We start from the raw sequence: 14883 nt of genomic DNA on the forward strand, positions 1-14883 counted from the left end.
AGCAGTGACTCAGTCCTATGATCTCGAGATGCGAATGAAGGCACGAGTCATCGGAACTCAGGGCAAAACCTCGAGCGTTTAAACTCAAGTGTCATGATATACCTAGTCAAAAGGCAAGGAACTCAACCTCCTAAGCCTGGGATAATGCATTCAAGACTTCCACATGATTAGGTCCTGAGTTATGTACTCATGGGGAAAATCAAGAATCCCAAGCTGGCCCACCGGTGACCACGTTCCCAGGGGTAGATAGCTTAGTGTGGATGATCCCCTAAAGCCCCGAGTCATCAGGATTCGGGGACACGGGATGACATTAAAGTTACTTTCAAGGAGATTGAGCCTGGAAGGAAACACTAAATGTCTTAATTGTAGAGCACTAAGGCAGAACCCTACAGTATAAGACCTCCTAAAGCCCGAGTCGTTGGAACTCGAAGGTGTAGGATAGTCGAGTTCCCTCACTTGACACGCATCAAAGTTACTCTTATGACCTCGAGACTAAGATGAAACACTAAATGCACCAGCGTCTAAACATTGGCAGGAAGATTGTAATGCCCTGGATAACCAAAACCATTACACTGTGTATTTTAAAATAGTGCAAGACTTGCTAATCAAGTCATTTGAACATAAATGTGATCCTAAAGTCAACTAACTGGTGAGGGTTAAAAGATTTTGATCATAAATGGTTAATTTTTAATTAAAACAAATGTTTGATACACGGGATCCCAAAAACATGGTATAAGTGGTAAATACAACTCCCAAAAAGCTAATACAACAAAAACCAGTCTAATGGAAAAATTCAATTTGGAACTCTATTCCTGTAACTTTCCCTCGGCCGTGGCAGCCGAGCAGTTGACGATGTACACTCCGCCCCTAGAGCTTACCAACTCATGGTTGGTCCGATTTCCCTTTGCCTTTACCTGCACCACGTAGCACCCGTGAGCCAAGGCCCAGTAAGAAAACCATAATAAGCAAGCACATATAGCAGCAGTAACATTCAATCAACTTTAATCTAATTAATTCAATTATTCAATAGAGTACAAGCATTAAGCTAAACAACGATAAACATGTATTCTCAGGCATACGTCTCAATCAATAATACAAATGTTCAGGTGTTGGCACCCTTAGGCCGAGCCCACTGTTTATTTAGCTGACCCCGACTCACTTAGGCTGAGTCCTCTGATTATTTAGCTGACCTCAACTCACTTAGGCCGAGTCCTCTGATTATTTAGCTGACCCCGACTCACTTAGGCCGAGTCCTCTGATTATTTAACTGACCCCGGCTCACTTTGGCCAAGCTGCGTCTAATACGCTTATCATCAGCCGCGACACCCTTAGGTCGTACTTCCACATTCCACATAATAGATAGACAACCCACAAAATGCATGTATTCAATTACAGGGAATCTCAGTCCCAACGACAACCACATGGTGCAGTATTCTTACCTCGAATCCCAAGCGATAAATAAAGAGCGGTCCCAAGCACGATCCTCAGTCCTGAGCCTTAATAATAATCTGAGTCACAACAACAATGGGTAACTATCAATCTCTAATCCAAATAAATGTTTAGGAACAAATACTAGCCTCTACGACCTCGAATTCTACTAAATCAGGTAGTAGAATTTGTCCCGAGCCCTTAGGTTTGAATCCCCGAGCCTCCCCGAGAAAACCTTGGCTGCCCTTTATTTTCTATTTAGGGTCGCGACTTGCCCATAAGGGCCACAGCTCGCCCCTAAGACAGAGACCTAGTTCTCCGTGCTGGAGGGCACGGGCCGTGACTTCCAACGCCCTGGGTCGTGATGCGCCTGGAGAATTAGAGGCATCCCAACCTCTTCAAGAATGCGGGCCGCGGTAACTGAAGATTAAGGTCGCGACCTAAGGCCCCAAACCCATAAATTCTTCCTTTCTAGCGTTTTTCTCAACCTTCAACCCCAAAAAAATCCAAACCTAACATGCACCCTAACCAAAACCAGTCCCAGATTTCTAATTAACACTTCATAACAACATCTAATGCCTTGAATACTAACTCGATTTCCCCTATATTCCCAAATTCAGAATCCCCTTAACAAAATCAAATTCAACCAAAAGCTCAACAAACTTAGAAACCAAAAACCTTACCTCATTGACAACTAAATCCCCAGCTTCAATCTTTCAGTCCTTGAGCTTCAATTCCAAAACTTCCCAGTTGATTCTTGTCAACTCTAGCCTCAATCCTCTAGACTTTCTTGCTAAATTCCCTAGGTTTCCTCCTCCAAAACCTCAAAATCCTTTTAGGCACAAGAGAGGGAGAAAGAACCGTGTATGAGAGAGTGAGAAGGCTGAGAGGTTTCCTCTAGTTTCCTATTAGTTATGGTAAACTCTAAAGTGTCAAGGGTAAAATTAACCCCAAAAGACAAATTTGCCCCTTGAATTACTAGCCCTCTAATGATTTCTAAGGGTAAAACAGTATTTTTCCTGATTCCTGCTAATTCCTCAAGTGTTCCTACCATTTACCAATTCTTCCCGTCGTGTCAAATTAATTACCAAATACTTATTCATTATTCAATAAATCCCAGAATATTCTCTAAATTTCCAAAATACCCCTAGGCTCCCCCGAGCCGGGTATTAAACCCCATTGTGACTATTTCGCTAATCCACTCACTTGGATCGTCTCGAGCCATATACCGCAGATATATCCATATAATAATGTGGTCTCAACCATTAATCACATATAATCTCATTTATGCCTTTAACGGGCCAAAATTACAAGTATGCCCTTATAAGCAGTAGAGGGCCCACATGCATATCTAATACTCATAAACATGCATATATTATATTCACATAATCATATAAATCATGCATGCCACATAGTCATGCATTTAATCAATTAAACACACATATATCAAATTATTCCCTCCCGGCACGCTAACCAAGGCATTAAACCCTATTAGCATTTTTGGATCGTTACAAATATCCCCTCCTACTGAGAATTTCGTCCTTGAAATTTACCTGAATAAATCGAGATATTGATCCTGCATAGCTGACTCAAGCTCCTGGGTCGCTTCATCGACCTTACTCTTCTTCCATGATACTTTGACTAGAGGAAATTTCTTGTTCCGCAGAACCTTGTCTTTCCTATCTAGGACCTGTATTGGTCGCTCCTCATAAAATAAATATGTCTGTAACTTTAGGTCCTCATATTTCAACACATGAGTCGCATCTGAGACGTACTTCCAAAGCATAAAGATGTGGAATACATCGTGAACTCTTGATAACGATGGTGGCAGAGCCAATCTATAGGCTACCTGCCTGATCCTCTCCAAGTTCTCAAAAGATCCTATGAATCTAGGGCTCAGCTTGCCCTTTTTCCCAAACCTCCTCACCCCTCGTAATGGTGAAACTCGTAGAAAGACATGGTCCCCAACCTGAAACTCCATGTGCCTACACTTAGGATCAGCGTAGGTTTTTTGTCTGCTCTGCGAAGCAAGCATCCGAGCTCAGATCTTCTCAATAGCTTCACTAGTCTTCTGAACTATCTCTGGTCCCAAATATTTCCTCTCACCCATCTCATCCCAATGAATAGGCGATCTACATCTCCTTCCACACAACATCTCGTATGGAGCTACTCCAATCGTTGATTGATAATTGTTGTTGTACGAAAATTCAATCAACGAGAGGTACTTACTCCAAGACCCCTCGAAGTCAAGTGCACATGCTCTAAGCATGTCTTCCAATACCTGACTTGTTCTCTTAGACTGCCCATCTGTCTGAGGATGAAAAGTCGTACTGAACTTCAACTGAGTCCCCATAGCCTTCTGCAAACCACCCAAAAACTTGGAGGTAAATATGGGATCCTAGTCCAACACTATAGATTTAGGAACCCCATGAAGACGCACAATCTCCATGACATATAAATTTGCATACTGATCAACAGTATAGGTCATCCTCACTGGTAGAAAGTGAGCTGACTTTGTGTATCTGTCTACTATCACCCACACCGAGTCATGTAGCCCCACTGTCTTGGGTAAACCTTCGACAAAATCAATGGTAATGTCTTCCCATTTCCACTCAGGAATATCTACATTGGATTTCCCTGGGTGGTAAATGATATCACAATCATAGTCCTTCACCAATTCCAGCCAATGTCTCTGTCTCATGTTCAACTCCTTCTGGGTGAAGAAATACTTCAAGCTCTTATGATCGGTGTATATCTCACACTTTTCTCCATACAAGTAATGTCGCCAAACTTTTAGTGCGAATACCACCACTGGCAACTCCAAATCATGGGTAGGATACTGCTGCTCATAATCCTTTTACTGTCATGACGCATAAGCAATAACCTTCTCATTTTGCATCAACAGGCATCACTATCCCAATCTTGACGCGTCACAGTACAATACAAACTTTCCTCTCTCCGAAGGAAGACTCAACACATGAGCGGTAATAAGTCATCGCTTCAATTCCTAGAAGCTATTTTTACACTTGTCCGACCAAGTGAACTTCATATTCTTCTGTGTCAATTCTATCATATGTGCAGCAATCTTCAAAAATCCTTCCACGAACCGGCTGTAGTAACCTGCTAATAAAAGGAATCTTCTAACCTCCGAGGCGTTCCTTGGCCTTGGCCAATCCCTAACCGCCTCAACCTTGGCCGGATCTACTTTAATCCCATCTCCACCAACAATATGTCCAAGGAATGTCACTTCTGGTAGCCAGAACTTGCACTTCTTAAACTTAGCAGACAACCGATGCTCTATCAATCTCTGTAATACCTGTCGGAGATGCTGCTCATGCTCTGTCTCTGAAATGGAGTAAACCAAGATGTCGTCAATGAAGACAATCATAAGCTGATCCAAGAAGTCCTTGAACACCCTGTTCTTCAGATCCATAAATGCTGCTGGGGCATTGGTCAAACCAAATGACATGACTAAGAACTCATAATGCCTATACCTCATTCAGAAGGCCATCTTCGGAATATCCTCATCCTTGATCCTCAGCTGGTGATAACCAGATCGAAGATCAATCTTCGAGAATACCGTATTTCCCTGGAGTTGGTCGAACAGGTCATCACTCCTTGGTAAGGAGTACTTGTTCTTGATGGTCAACTTGTTCAACTCCCTGTAGTCTATACACATTCTTAGAGTCCCATCCTTCTTTTTCACAAACAAAACCGAAGCACCCCATGGAAATAAGCTAGGTCTAATAAACCCCAAGTCTAGAAGCTCCTACAAATGTATCTTCAATTCCGTTAACTCTGCCAGAGCCATTCTATATGGTGCTCTCAACAATGGCTCTATACCCAGCGCTAACTTGATGATGAACTGAATCTCCCTATGTGGCAGCAATCCCGGTAAGTCCTCAGGAAACACATCCAAGAACTCACATACAAGTCTAGTCTCTCCTGGCCCTACTGGCGTAACTCTAGTGGTATCCACCACACTAGCTAGAAAACCTGTACAACCTCCTTGTAATAGGTCCCTAGCCCTCAGTGTTGATATCATAGGAATGCTCCCTCACCCTCAGGCTCAAAGGTCACCATCTTCTTCCTACAATCTATAGTAGCCCCATATCTGACTAACCAATCCATTCCTAAAATCATATCAAAATCATCCATACCCAACTCAATCAAATCCACGGATAGTTCCCTACTATCTACCATCACTGGCAGTGCTCTAATCCATCTCCTAGAAACTACCAGCTCCCCTGTAGGTAGTATAGTCCCAAACCCCGCAGTATAATACGCACTAGGTCTACACATTCTATCAATCACTTTACTATAAACAAACGAATGTGTAGCACCAGAGTCAATAAATACTGTATATGAAGAGCCAGCGCTAGAAAGCTGACCTGTCACTATTGAGGGACTAGCCTCAGCCTCTGCCTGCATCAAGGTGAACACTCGAGCTGGATTCAAGTTGTCTACCTTCCTCGGTTCCTCTTTCTTCGATGTTGGGCAATCCTTCTTGAGGTGTCCAACCACCCTGCACAAGTAACAAGCTTTTGTCCAACATTTACCCAGATGGCGCTTCCTCCATCTAGTGCACTCTGGATAACTTCTCCATGCCTCATCGCCTCCCTAGCGGCCACCTTGAGCACCCCGGCCCCTCCTATCAGGACCAGCAACGGTTGAGGTGTCAGGGGTCTTCCTCTTCCGATCATTGAGACCTCCGCCCCTACCAGACCCTGTATATGGAGGCACTGCCCTGCGAACATCCTATCTCTCAGTGTTCTCCCTCCACATCTTATTCTCCGCCTATTTAGCAGTAAGAGCCTTCTTAACTGCCTGGGCATAATTCATTCCCCCAGGTACTGATGTGATCCTCACATCTCGGGCTATCATAGCATTAAGCCCTCGAATAAACCTGTCCTGTCTAGCTGCATCAATAGGCACTAAATCTGGTGTGAACTTCGCTAGCCTGTCAAACTTCAGGGCATACTCAGTAACTATCATGCTGCCCTGCACCAACCCAAAAAACTCATTCACCTTCGCTGCCCTGACGACAACGTTATAATATTTCTGGCTGAACAGGTCTCTGAATCCATCCCAGCTCATAACAGAAATGTCATGAGTCTGTGATGCCACCTCCCACCAAATACGGGCATCCTCTCTAAGCATATAGGTGGCATAGGCCACCCTGTCATTTCCTTCCACCCTCATGAAATCCAGGATGGAGGTGATCATACTCATCCACTGTTTGCCCTTCAGTGGATCCGGTCCTCCCTCAAAGGTTGGAGGATGTTGTCTCGTGAATCATTCATAAAACGGCTTCAACCTCAGGTGGCTGTATAGCTGGTGCCACGACAGGTGGAACAATCGATGCAGCACTCCCTGACGAAGCCTGCTATCTCAAAAAGCAAATCTACTCTTCTTGACTATGTAGCATGGCTTGCATATCCGCAAGTATCTGCTGCCAGTTCTCAGGGACTGGTGGAGGGTTTTGGCCCTGCTCATCATCTCTAGCCTCGACCCCTGTGCTGACTAGTTGTATTGATCGCCTTGGATGCATAACTGTCCAACTCTATCTGCAATCAACGACTCAGTAGTCAGGCAATGATGGCAATTTAACGTTCTTTCCATGGTCAATCATCGAAACTTAATCAACAATATGCAATCGGGATGCAAACATGCATTTAAACATTCATTCACATACAGTAGCAATGCTAATAAGCATGCCTCATCATAATCATATAACAGTCAAGGGACAAGCCCTATCAGCATCTCATGCTCCCTATTAATCATGCAACAACGCATTTATATTTCATTTAAACATTTAAGCATGTAATCACATATATATATATAGTTACCAAACCCTGAGTCGAGCTTGTCTTTAGCGGTGAGTGTACATGCCTAGCCAGTCTTCAGGAACCCTTAAACCTAGACTGCTTTGATACCAAGTTGTAACACCTTGGATAACCAGGACTGTAACACTGTGTATTTTAAAATAGTGCAAGACTTGCTAATCAAGTCGTTTGAACATAAATGTGATCCTAAAGTCAACTAACAGGTTAGGGTTAAAAGATTTTGATCATAAACAGTTAATTTTTCATTAAAACAAGTGTTTGATACATGGGATCCCAAAAACAAGGTATAAGTGGTAATTATAACTCCCAAAAGCTAATACAAAAAAAGCCAATCTAATGGCAAAACACAATTTGGAGCTCTATTCCTGTAACTTTCCCTCGACTGTGGCGGTCGAGCAGCTGACGATGTACACTCCACCCCAGAGCTCTCCAACTCATGGTTGGTCCAATTTCCCTTTGCCTTCACATGCACCATGTAGCACCCGTGAGTCAAGGCCCAACAAGAAAACCATAAACATATAGCAGTAATAACATTGAATCAACTTTAATCCAATTAATTCAATTATTCAACAGAGTACTAGCATTATGCTAAACAACGATAAACATGTATTCTTAGGCATACATCTCAATAAATAATACAAATGTTCAGGTGTTGACACCCTTAGGCTGAGCCCTCTATTTATTTAGCTAACCTCGGCTCACTTAGGTTGAATCCTTTGATTATTTAGCTGACCCCAGCTCACTTAGGCCGAGTCCTCCGATTATTTAGCTGACCCCAACTCACTTAGACCGAGTCCTCTGATTATTTAGCTAACCCCGAATCACTTTGGCCGAGCTGCATCTAATACACTTATCATCAGCATCGACACCCTTAGGTCATACTTCTACATTCCACATAACATATATAATACCCAAAAAATGTGTGTATTCAATAACAGGGAATCTCAGTCCCAATGACAACCACAGGGTGCAGTTTTCTTACCTTGAATCCCAAGCAATAAATAAAGAGCGGTCCTGAGCACGATCTTCAGTCCTGAGCCTTAACGATAATCCTAGTCACAACAACAATGGCTAACTATCAATCTCTAATCCAAATAAATGTTTAGGAACAAATACTAGCCTCCGAGACCTCGAATTCTACTAAATCGGGTAGTAGAATTAGTCCCGAGCGCTTAGGTTTGGATCCCTGAGCTTAAAACCTTGGCTTTCCTTTATTTTTTTTATTTAGGGCTGCGACATGCCCATAAGGGATGCGGCCCGCCCCTAAGATAGAGACCTAGCCCTCCCTGCTGGAGGGCATGGGCCGTGACTTGCACCGCCCTAGGTTGCGGTGCGCCTGACGAATCAGAGGCATCCCAGCCTCTTCAAGAATGTGGGCTGCGATGCTTGAAGAACAGGGCCGCGACCCAAGGCTCCAAACTTAGAAATTCTCCATTCCAGCGTTTTTCCTCAACCTTCAACCCAAAAAATTCCTATCCTCACATGCACCCTAGCCAAAACCAGTCCCAGATTTCCAATTAACACTTCAAAACAACATCTAAAGCCTTGAATACTAACTCAATTTCCCCTAAATGCCCGAATTCATAATCCCCTTAAAAAAATAAAATTCAACCAAAAGCTCAACAAACTTAGAAACCTGAAACCTTACCTCAATGAAAACTAAATCCTCAAGTTTAATCTTTCAGTCCTTCAACTTCAATTCCCAAACTTCCCAGTTGATTCTTGTCAACTTCTAGCCATTATCCTCCAGACTTTCTTGCTGAATTCCCTAGGTTTCCTCCTCCAAAACCTCAAAATCCTCTTGGGCACAAGAGAGGGAGAGAGAACCGTGTATGAGAGAGTGAGAAGACTGAGAGGTTTCCTCTATTTTCCTATTAGTTCTGGTAAACTCTAAAGTGTCAAGGGTAAAATTTACTCCAAAAGACAAATTTGCCCCTTGAATTACTAGCCCTCTAATGATTTCTAAGGGTAAAATGGTTATTTTCCTGATTCTCGCTAATTCCTCAAGTGTTCCTACCATTTACCAATTAAACTCGTTGTGTCCAATTAATTACCAAATACTTATTCATTATTCAATAAATCCCAGAATATTCTCTAAATTCCCAAAATACCCCTAGGCTCCCCCGAGTCGGGTATTAAACCCCGTTGTGACTATTTCGTTAATCCGCTCACTAAGATTGTCTTGAGCCATATACCACAGATATATCCACATAATAATGTGGTCTCAACCATTAATCACATATAATCTCTTTATGCCCTTAACGGGCAAAAATTACAAAGATGTCCATATAAGCAGTAAAGGGCCCACATGCATAACTAATACTCATAAACATGCATAAAATATATTAACATAATCATATAAATCATGCATGCCACATAGTCACACATTTAATCAATTAAACACACATATATCCAATTATGCTCTCCCGACACGCTAACCAAGGCATTAAACCCTATTAGCATTTTTGAGTCGTTACAAAAATCCCAAGCTCTAAGTACTACAAGCAGACCCCGTCCTGAGTCGTTTGAACTCGAGGACGTAGGTCCACGTCGAGTAATCGCTCGACCTAGTGTTAAAGTTACTCTCGAGGACCGCGAGCTTTCAGAGCAACACTAGAAGCATAAAAATTGCCTAAGTACTGAGAGAAGTCGATAAATACTCAAGTTGTCAAGACTCAAGCACAAGACCTAGGTCGACGTCTACGGACCCTCGTAATTTACAATTGCATTAAGGGGATAAAAACACATTTATAAAAGAAAACGCATTATATCATTTGTACAAAATAAATAGATAGATTAGTTGTTTATGGCACGTAGGCCTAAATAAGTTGCGACAAATGCTTGGGGGCTCGAAGTTTCAATTACCCTCCGGTACCTCCTCCACCAGGTCAATGATTGGGTCTGTCCTTAAGGCACTCCCTGCCTGATGAGTCGCAGCCTGAGTTTCCTCCACAACTTGAGTCACCTCGGCTACTTGGGCTGCCTTGGCAGCTTGGTCCGCCTCAGCAGGTTGGGTTGCCTCTGCTGCTTGAGCCACCTCCGCAGCCTGCGTCTCTTGGAGGCGTTATTTGAAGAGGAGTTTGTACTTCTAAGGCTCTCCAATGAAGTTCATACTCATCTCTTGGTTGTGGAACCAGGCCACCTAAATGGCATCCTCGGCGATGGCTCGACCTCCTTCTTGAGTTTTTTCGCCTGACGCTGAGAAGACCTATTCATCTCCATGGCTTGGATGGCTTTCCTCTCGCCAAGCTTGGCCCAGTCGGTCACCTCACTGGGCTGCTCCTAAAGCTGGGAGTTTTCAACAAACCCTCAGGTGACATTGGTTGTTGCTTTCTTTGCCTCATTCTGGGCCTATCGCAGGTCCGAGGTGACCTTTTGGGGAGCCTCTTCAAGCTCCCAAGAATGCTTTTGTTTAGCTTCCAGGGCAACCTGAATGCAAGCAAGCTCTTCCTAAGGGCCGCAGAGCTTCTCCTTAAGGGCGGTTACCTTTTCTTGGGACTACTGAAGTTGGTTAGACTTCTCCATAATGATGTCACCCAAACACTGACAAGCCAAGGCGGACTGCAGAAAAGGAGAAAATCAGCTCAAGTATTGTGGGAATAAAATAAAACATAGAGAATTGATGACTTACCCAGACATTGGCATGAGGCCACGAGGGAGGCCTCGTTGTTGTTGCCCACTTGGGCGAAGCTAAAGGCGGTTAGCTCGCACATAGTGGAGCTAACCCTCTAGAAGAGCTTGGCAATAAGAGGGGTGACAACTTCCCCTAATTTGGCAGAGAACAGAGTCTTCAGCTTTGCCTGGCCAATCGGAGGTACGATGGGTCTTTCTCTCGGCAATTTCATTTGGCGAAGGGCCTTCGCGGTTTCGTGGAGGAGCTTATTGTCTTCCTCCATTCTTGCCTCAAAATGTTGGAGCATCCTCTGATATTGTTCCAACAGGGCCCCTTCATACCTCTCGGGGTATACCAGGAGCTAGGCTCGGGGTGCCGACCCTAATTGGTCCGAGCCTTGGACCACTTCACCTGCCTTAGGGGAGGAAGGAATCTCCAAGACCAGGGGCAGATCTGCCTCAGGAACTTCCGCGGGGGGAGTGGGAACCCTTTGCCTCTTGGATGGTGAAGAGGGTTCAGGATCCTCCCGAGGGCGTGATGACTCCTCAGCAACCAAAGAGCTTGGGGGCACTCCTAGTCTCAAGGCAAACTGGGCAATGTCAGCCAGTGCCATGTGATTTGCAAGAACAAATTGATGATTAGTGCAGATTCCAAAGTAAAGTAAAACATCATTGTAGGCTCCTCAGAAGTCCACCATGAGTTATTTCCATGTGCATGCATTGAGGGTGTCTTATCCAATCTCCCATCTCACAAATCAAGTTGGTGCCATATTGGCAGAACCACTGAGAGTTGAGAGAGGTCACTCAGTCTAAGGGTACAAAGCCCCCGGGAGGTAGCTGTCTCCTCGGGTGATGAAGGTAAACATCTATTGTAATGTCGTACTACCTTAGAGTCATTATCATGTGATTTATAAATGTGTCATTAGCTCGCTAATCGAGGTTTTAGGTTGAAAAGTGTGAATAATATTGAAATAAAGACTCATTTGACAACATTAATTATAAAAGATTTGGATATTCATTAAAATCATAAAATGTTATACATTGGGATCCCAAAATACTGTTTGAAAAATGTATTACAACTAAAAAATTTAGATACCGTCGACCTAAGGGAAAAAACCAACTATTACAACATATTCCTCAAAACAATCCTGGTCGTGGTAGCTAGGTAGGCCAAACATGTACACGACGCTCCACGCTCTCCAAGTCATGGTTGATCGACCTTTCCCTTGCCCTTACCTGCACCATAAAGCACCCGTGAGCCGAAGCCCATCAAGAAAATTCAATGCATAACATATCACAATTCAATCCAATAATATACAACTTAAACAAACAGTAGATTAAACATATAGCGGCCTGTGCCGACCCAGGTGCTTTACTAGGCACTGGGTTCATGGTCTTCACCGAGCAGGTGAATACTGCACCTTTAGAGGGTCTTGCCCTAGTGGCCTGCACTCAGCGTGCCAATCCTGACCCTTCGTCGTTCTCGGCCTTCATCGTTTCATTCACAATCACACACAACATAGCATAACAAATCATAACATTCACATAAAACATTAAACACAGATAATCGAGCCATGCCCTGCTCTACGAGCACCAATAATTTTTTTACCTGCGTCTCGAGTTGATTGGTTAATGCGAACCTGAGCATGATCCCCTAAACTCGAGCCTTGACGTAAAACCTAGTCACAACGCCATAATAAATAGATATTCATCAATCCCTAACTAATTAAGAACTTCAAGTTAAAATACTACCCTTCAGGATCCCGAATTCTACTAAACCAGGTAGTAGAATCCTTCCCATGTACTAACATTTGGGTTTCAGAGCATAAAACCTAACATAGGCCATTTCCCCTAATTTGAGCCGTGACCGCTGCAAGTCAGACAGCTCGACTCTCTCATCTGGGGTACATGGGCTGCGGAGCGCCCTGCCTGCACAGCGGCGGCTGGGCAAAACCAGAGGCTTCCCAGGCCTCTTCGTTCATATAGGCTGCGTCGTGAGCCCCAAAAACCCAAAAATCCATGCATTTTCACTACGTTTTCCCTCAGCCCAACTCACCAAATCACACCCAATTCAACCCCTATACTCATAATTATACCCATAATTCATGTCTAGTCAACTTAGTTAGTATAAGCATCTCAAAACCCATCTCATAACCCCACTCGTAATGCCCCAACTAAATTTAAGACCTCGGACCATTAAAAATACTAAGCATAACTACTACTTTGGAATACATACATATAATAATAGAACTTTATTATAAAAATCCAAAATATAGGATCCCATAGTTATTACAATAAAAACAAAACCTTTAATTAATTGTTCAAATACTAGATGCGAAAAAATCAATACATAAATTAGAAAGACTCAAAAATATAAACTTCATCCTCGATCTTTTCCAGCAGTCCATCCATTCGGTCCTCTCCCAATACACATGTCAAAGCTTCCATGAATCCGTCCCGCCTTCCAAACTTATTTTCATGCACCATCTAAAATAAAAAGGAATGAGCCTAATGCCTAGCAAGGAAAATCTACTAAAACATATCATAAATCATAAGACTAAAAACATATATCATAGAGCATATGACGTAAAAATGTAAATCATAAAAACATAGGACTACAATATTAATGGCCAGTAACTCATTACTATAGTATGTGATAGAAACAATCTAGGTCCTCTTGCTACTATTCAAGGTAGGTTTAAACACAATATAGTATATGATAAACCATCTAGGTCCTCTTGCTACTATTCGAGGTAGGTTAAATCATAACTATAATCTATGATAATGATAAAAAAATCTTGGGATCTATTTGTTATCTAAGCAACTATATTTCCCAAGTGACTACAACATAAAACATATACATACATATAAACATAACATAGCATAAAAACATAATCATATACATTAAAATCTAACCTATTTTCCTTACCAAAAATCGGGATATTGGAGATAAGAGCGGGATTGAAAACTCCTAATACGAAATAGTAAGATCCATAAGTTTTCTAAAAAAATGGAGATGAAAAGAAGATCTAAACCATCAAGATAGAAACTTACCGAAAACCTTAAGTTTCAAGAAACTTAAGCACCTAACCAAAAAGCCATAATAACATGTTAGGAGCTGAAAGAAATTGAAAGAAAATAAAAGAACTATAATGAACTAAACCTGAAGATAAAGAATACCTTAGATAAATTAGAAATTTGATCTACACCTCAATACCAAAATGTCACTCTATCTTACTTCCCAAGTGTTTAGAAAAGTTGAGGTTGGAAAGCTTTGAATCCCAAAACTGTAGTGTTTTCTCTCTAGAATAAACTTAGCAACTTGAAGGCTCTGAAGAATGCTTGAATGATGAATGAAATTGCTGAGTGAAAGGTACTATTTATAGAGTTCAAGGAGTTAAACTAACCCCTTTTAAAATGAATAAAAATTGAATAAATTTGAATTTTCTATTCAACAGATGCCCAGAACTCGATCAAAAACGTTCAAGAGCAAGTCCAAGTTGTTGAGGGATGTTTTAGGCTTGGATTCCACAGAATTTCAAACTATGCTGGAGTCGATATATCGCCCCCTATAGGCGATATATCGCCTCCCCCTTAGTCTCGAGCCTCCATTGTTTCGTAAACATGTTTTCCGTATCACCCATAGGCGATATATCGGTCCCTATAACTACGATATATTGGCATACACTGATATTTTAAACACGTTTTTGCACACTTTCAGCACACTTGAAGTTTGTTTAAACAACTTTGACTGAATAAAACGTGATCCTAACAGCTGCTGGAAGGTTCTAGACCTTCTAGATCTATCCTTTATTAATTTATTAATCTAAAATCCTTAAATCCTTAATAAACATGCATTTCACAAGTGTTACGTTCTTAATTATTCTATCTGAACCTTAGGTTATAATAAATATCATTTCTAGAACCAGCTATATTAATCAAACCTTATGTTAAAATTGATATTTCTAACTATAGGTTAAACTTATAAAATCCATAA

This window comes from Humulus lupulus, chromosome 9, assembly GCF_963169125.1.
Source record: "Humulus lupulus chromosome 9, drHumLupu1.1, whole genome shotgun sequence".
NCBI classification, from domain to species: Eukaryota; Viridiplantae; Streptophyta; class Magnoliopsida; order Rosales; family Cannabaceae; genus Humulus; species Humulus lupulus.